This window comes from Myotis daubentonii, chromosome 1 (assembly GCF_963259705.1).
Source record: "Myotis daubentonii chromosome 1, mMyoDau2.1, whole genome shotgun sequence".
Taxonomy (NCBI): Eukaryota; Metazoa; Chordata; class Mammalia; order Chiroptera; family Vespertilionidae; genus Myotis; species Myotis daubentonii.
Window position 1 is genome coordinate 65,547,640 of NC_081840.1, and position 6,787 is coordinate 65,554,426.

Genomic DNA, 6,787 nt, shown 5'->3' on the forward strand with positions numbered 1-6,787 from the left:
TTCTGTTATCAGCTGTGCCAGAGGTTCCTGGTGGTGCTGGCTGACCTCCAGGAGGTTGTGGAAAAGCCCTTGGCACGAGGACCACCCAGAGGGCAGAGCCCTGATCTCCTTGCAGGTCCCTGCCTTGCTGAGCTGGGCAGATCGACAGTCCATCCTTGGGTGATTGCCTCTGTCATTGCTCAGGGAGCAGGTGTCTGTCAAGAGCTGGACTTGGAGTGAGCCAGAGCAGGGTTGGAGCCAGGGCAGGAGGGGCTGGCAGGGTGAGCTGGTAGCTGAAGGCAACCAGGTACTAGCTACTGTTCCCAATATTCCTGAGTGGGAGGCATGGAGCCCCTCAGGCCCTGAAGTGGCTGCACAGGCCTGGGTGTTTGGAGCCTCAGTTTTCCTCTTCTAGCCGCTGCAGACTTGCCTCTTTACCCCTGTGTGCCAGGGCAGGGCTCCACTCCGTGGGAGCACCACCCATACGGAAAAAGAGTGGAGGAGTATAGGTCCCTATCCTGAGGCTCCTGACCCATTCCCGGACTGCGCCTGGCTTCTGGAGCTTCGGTCCGGGAAAGTAAGCCTGACCCTGGTCTAGATAAGCAGCTTCCGATTGGAAATCCCAGCGAAGTCTTGCTGTGGGGTCAGGTTGACTCCAGGGAATTCAGGAATGAGAGGCATTTGGGGGCTCCAGGGCCAGAGATCCCCTTTCATGGAGGAACAATACGACAGGGACTTGCCACCATAGCTTATGTCAGCCTGAGGTCCTGATGTTCCCAGCTGCTCCAGAACATGGTCCATTAGCAGGCGAGTGTGTCTTCCAGGGGCTGGGAGGAGCCAAGGCTGCAGGAAGGGGTGGGTGGGAAACAGAGCTAGAGAGCAGGCTGGCATCCAGGACTGTTGTGGGTCCTGCTTGCTAGATGGTCTGATGCAGGGAGAAAGCTACTATGGTGCAGGGCCTCAGCTCTGTCTGTAGTTCTACACCCTTTTTCAGGAACCCTCACCCCAAACCTCCTCACCACCACTTGGTCCTAGTTTACCAGCTGTGTAAACGTCTTCCTTCAGAGGCCCCCAGCCACCCTCATACTGGAGGCTCCTGTCCCTGGGACCTGAATCTCGGTCTGCGAGTGCTGGGCTGGTGGGGAAGCCACTGAGGGGTCTCTTCCTGATGAGTGCAGGTGAAGGGAAGTAGAGATGCCGGGAGACAGGGGAGGACGCTGAGCGAGAGCCAGGAAGGATAGCAGAGGCTATCTGGGTCAAGCCCTTCCTTTCAGGGTGTGGAGTGCTGTTCCTCTTTCATTCCTGTTGTTCATTTATATTGTCTCTCTGTGTGATCAGCCTAGCTAGGAGGTTTTTCAATTTTATTATTATTCTCAAAGAGCTAACCTTTGCTTTTGTTGATTTCATGTATTATTTTCCCATTTTCTATTTGAAAGAGCTCCATTCTTTATTGTTTTCTTCTACTTTAAGTTTAATTTCCTCTTTGTCTAGCTCCTTAAGGCAGAAGCTTGGACCTCTTAAACTTGGTTCTCTTCTAACATATGTATTTAAACTTACAAACTTGGCTCTAAGCACTGCGTTAGCAGCATCCCACAGATTTTGTCTAATATATTTTTTCATTTAATTTAATTACATTTGAACTTGCATTTCATTTAATTGCTGGTAATTAAAACAGTATTCAAGTCTCATAGTCAAGTGTTAATTGATCCTGTCATAAAAATAAAATAAAAATATTATAGAAAGTTTACATTAGCTATATTGTCTAATATCTTATTGGTAGAATTGGCTAATGCAATCAGATGTGAGAAAATAATTACAAGTTAAAGATTTGGACAAGAAGTAAAACTATCTCTGTTTACAAATAATATTATACCTAAAAAAACAACAACACCAAGCCTTAACCGGTTTGGCTCAATGGATAGAGCTTCGGCCTGTGGACTGAAAGGTCCCAGGTTCGATTCCGGTCAAGGGCATGTACCTTGGTTGCAGGCACATCCCCAGTGGGGGATGTGCAGGAGGCAGCTGATCGATGTTTCTCTCTCACTGATGTTTCTGACTCTCTATCTCTCTCCCTTCCTCTCTGTAAAAAATCAATGAAATACATAAAAAAAAACCACCAAAAGAATCAATGGTAAAACTAATACATACAATAAAATCTGCACTAATAAAGGAGAAAGATGCAAATTGACCATACCTTCATCACACCCACTATCCAATCAGGGGTGAGTATGCAAATTAACCCAACGAAGATGGCAGGTTAATTTGCATATGCAGGCGCCAAGCAGCCAGGGGCGGGACGCAGGCGTTCTGCAACTGCCCCAGCCACTCTGGGCCTCTGGGCAGTGTAGGAAGGCGGAAAGTGGCTCTGGCTGGAGCAAAGGCAGTGCTGGCAGCCAGGGGAAGGAAGGCCCATTCTTGCATGAATCTTTGTGCATCGGACCTCTAGTAATTCAATAAGATGGCAAGATAAATTAAGAACCTTCATATATACAGTCAATTAGGAGAGATAACAGAAATGAAGATCCTATTTATAATAACAAAAGAAATGTACTTAAAAAATAAATGTAATAGGAAACATGAAAAGCCTGTATTAAATAGCTATAAGGAACTTTTGAAAGGCATAAAAAGCTCCCTTGAATAAATCAAAAGGCTTCTCTTCTTAAAGAGAATGACTCATTGTCCCAAAGATGTCTATTTACCCTAATGTGATTCAATTATAAATAATTTTTTTCTTTTCATCTAGACTAGTTGTTTAGAACATGAAAAAGAAAGGCAATGTTTGCAAGTGTGAGTGGGGGGCAGGGGACTAGCCTTATCAAATATTAAATCATAAAAAAGCCTTTATAATTAAAATTATAAGCTATTGGCACATAAATCAATGTAAAGTTTAGAAATAGATGGAAGTATATATGAAAATTTAGTGCATAATAAAGGTGATATCTCAAATCACTGGAGAAAGTATAGAATTTTTAATAGGGGTATGGTGACAACCAGATAGTTATTTGGAAAAAGATAAAATTGAGTCCACACACCTCATATCAGGTACCATGAAAGCTCCAGGTGGACCAGAGATCTAGGTGTACAAAATGTAGCCAAACAAGCACTAACAGTAAACATGAGCACAGGCATAGTTTCTATGATTCAAAATATGTACAATCTTTGAAAAAATTGATAAGTTTAATTATATTTAAAAATGTTAAACATTTTACATGATAAAAACACCAAATAAGTCAAGAGATAAATGACAAATTTGGAGGCCTTTTTGTAGTTTATGCTAAGAACTATTTTGTTTTATTTTTTCCATCACCCTTTATCCCTCTATGCCTCTTCTACCTCCCCCTCCTCCCACAATCACCACATTGTTGTCCATGTCCATGAGTTCTTGCTCTCTTCTTTTCCTTTTTGCTCAATCCCTCCACCATCCCCCCAACACCCCTTCTCCACTAGAGCTGCTCTCTGCCTATGACTCTGTCTCTATTTTGTGTGGTAGTTCAGTTTGTTCATTAAATTTCACATATGAGTGAAATCATATGGTACTTGTCTGGTTTATTTTACTTATATGCTAAGAACTGTTAAAATTCAAAAAAAGGAAAGCCCAAAGACCTGATAGAAAAATAGGCAAAGTAGATGAACAGGCAGTACATAGAAAAGAATGTATAATTGCCTTGGATGTTATATGTATTTAAAACATCTTATTAATTATATATGAATATATTGACATATTATATCTAATTAATATATATGACTATATGATTTTATACACATTCCAGTTTCTGGACCTGAAATCATTGACTGAAAGAGAAGCCAGGTCCCCAGAAAGAAGGACTCAGCAATATGAGCCTGGAATTGAGGGGCCTGGTCCAGTGATATAAATTTGGGAACCATCACTTTAGAAATGGCACTTAAGGCCAAGAGACTGGAAGAAAATCATTAAGGGAGTGAGTATAGACAGAGAAAAGAAGAAAAAAAGAAGTCTGAGAGCTGAGTCATGGGCACTCCAACCTTGAGAGGTCAGGAAGGTGGGAAGAGGCAGCAGAGGTGACTGTGAAAGAGCAGCTGGTGAGGGAGAAGAAATACCAACTAAGTGTGGTGTCCAGAAGCCAGCGGAAGAGAGCATTTCCAGGAGGAGAGCGTCACCAACCGCCTTACATACCACTGAGAGGCCAAGTAAGGTAAAGACCGAGGACTCATCACTGGATTAGCAATGTGGGTTCACTTGGGGCCTGGTGAGCACTTTGGTGAAATGGTAGGAGAGAAACCTGATGGTTCAAGAGAGAGCGGGAGGAGAGAAATTGGTGACAATATAGATGACTCTTTTGAGGGGCTATAAAGAAGAACAAAGGAATGGGGAAGTGGCTAAAGGGATGTGATATGTCGGGGGGCAAGAGAGTTTTTGTTGTGAGAATGAAGAATTACTGCATATTTAGGCACTGACAGGTATGATCCAATAGAAGAAAAATGATAATGCAGGAAAGAGGATGAAAAATTTCTGGAGCAATGTCCATGAGTTGGGGAGCAAGGATAGGACCTAGTGGACAGTGGGTGGGTTGGCCTTAGACAGGAGATGGCTGGTTGACCACTAGTTACAAAAGGGAAGCCTGGGGACAGAGCAAGAACAGAGATTGTTGGTGGTGAGGGCTTGGGGAAGTTCTTTTCTAGTTGTTTCTATTTCTCAGTATACCTGAAAATAGGAATCAAGGCCATCAGCTGAGCATTTGGAGGAGGTTTTGGGATAGAGGAGAAAGTATGACTGAGCTTTAGAGTGAAAGGACACATCGAATAGAGACACAGGACAGACCTGCTGAGCAGCACAAGGACCTACTTGAAGCTCATGGTCATGGTGTTAAAGTGAGACTATCAGCTATGTGGGTGCAGGTGCCAAGTGGTCCAAGTGTTGGGTTCCATCAGGGTTGTGTGCGGCCAAGCGAGTATAATGAAGCAAGAGATGGGCAAGCAGGTTGCGAGTGGGGGTCAGTGAATGATTGCAATGATAGACCATAGACCTGATGATTGTTCTTGTTATTCCCGAGAAAGAATGATAAACAGCAGTGGTCCCTTTGGAGTTTCAGGTGGGGACCAGTCTACCCGTATTTCTAGTTCCACACATGAAAGCCAGCCTGTGCCCATCCTGGAGGCCTCATCTTACCAGCTGAGTGAGAGGCCTCTGTGACCTGCTCCTAAACGCCTTCTCTCCCGCCTGAGGCAGATGTCCCTGGTAGCCCAGTAAACTTTTCGATTTCTCCTCACTCTATTCTTTTTCCTACATTTATGTCCAAAGGGAAAGACTTTGACCACTTTTTGCACCCATGTGGCAACAGTGCCATGCTGCAGACTGATATCCTGAAGCCACACTGATATCCTGAAGGTTAGGGGCAGGAGGAGGCCTCCAGAGACCCCAAGAGCCACTCTCTGTTCTTCCAAGGTCTGGAGGTTTAAGCCAATCTGCACTGGGCACAGCCATGACCCTCTCTGGGCTGGAGTTTCCTGGCCTTTCAGACCTGGCCCCCTTAGCAGCTGGCCTCAGTGCCGAGGGTCCATGGCTGGTTTGAGAGGAGCTGGCAATCAACTTCTCCCCAGTCCTATGGGAACACTGGCCCAACCAAACAATATTCACAGTAATTATTCTCATGCCCCAGAAGAATGGATTTGCAGTGCGGGCCAGAGGGCTCAGATCAGGGCGTGGGGGCCACATGAGTCAGGGATGGCCTGGCCTGAGAGGCGACTCCAGCACAGAATAGAATGTGGGACATGAGGCATGAGGAGACTCACCTCCCACTTCCCACTCAAGATTTGCATCACCCCAGCTGGCACACTGCAGGGGTTTGGGACAGACCCTCCTCTTAGGGTTCTTCTTCTAAGGAAGCCTCGCATTAGGGTTCCCTGAGAAGGTTCCCTGAGAAGGGGCTTAACTTGTGCAAGAAATGTATTGGGAGAAACTCCTGTGAATGAAAAAGAGCAAATTCCAGCTTGGCCCATGGGGAGTTCTGGAGCAAAGTTGCCAACAGAGAGCAGGACAGGAGTGGACAGGCCTCCAGGAGCATTCTCGATGTCTTCTGTAAACGAGAGAGACCAAAATGTAGCCAGGCTGCTCCCAGAGCCTCACGGAAACATGGAGCGAAAGGGAGACTCCCACTGCAGGGGGGGCGGGACACTTAGTTTACTCATGCTCATCAAACGTCTCAACTCAGGGTTTTAAAAAAATTCCAACATGCAGGCAATTAGCCCCCAAACCACCCTATAGCTCTGAGTGCTTCCTTAAAGTATGTCTCTTTGGGGCAGGGGTGTGGAGAACATCATGAGAGGCTGAAGTCTAAAAAGAAAAAAGGACTCTGCACCTGGGGAACTTTCAACAAAGCCAGAAACAGGGCAGAAGGACACGCCAGCGTGAGCGGGCTAAGCCTCACGGTGTGTCTGTCTGTCACATACTGACCCAACTGGCTGCTGTTACAACCAGGCCACCAGCCCCTCCAGGGCCTGGCAGCCCCACCCTCCCCTGGTGAGGACTGTGACGTGGGCAGCTGTCAGGCCCCACCCTCAGGCTCCCTTGAGCATTGCACAAGGTACTGCCTGCAGCCTGTGGGCCCCTCGGGGCTGGGCCCAGAGCCAGCTCCTCCCAGGGCTCAGTGGCCTCAGTGGCCTCAGCGCAGAAGGGGCCAGCAGGCTGTTAGTCACTGACACAGGCCCTTTCTGCCCAATCTGCCGCACCACCTAACAACCCTCCCATCCAACGGGCACAGCTCCGGGCCACCCCCATGGCCAGAGCCTGGGGATGGGGCTTTAGGACTCAGCTTGTGGAAAAGATGAGCAG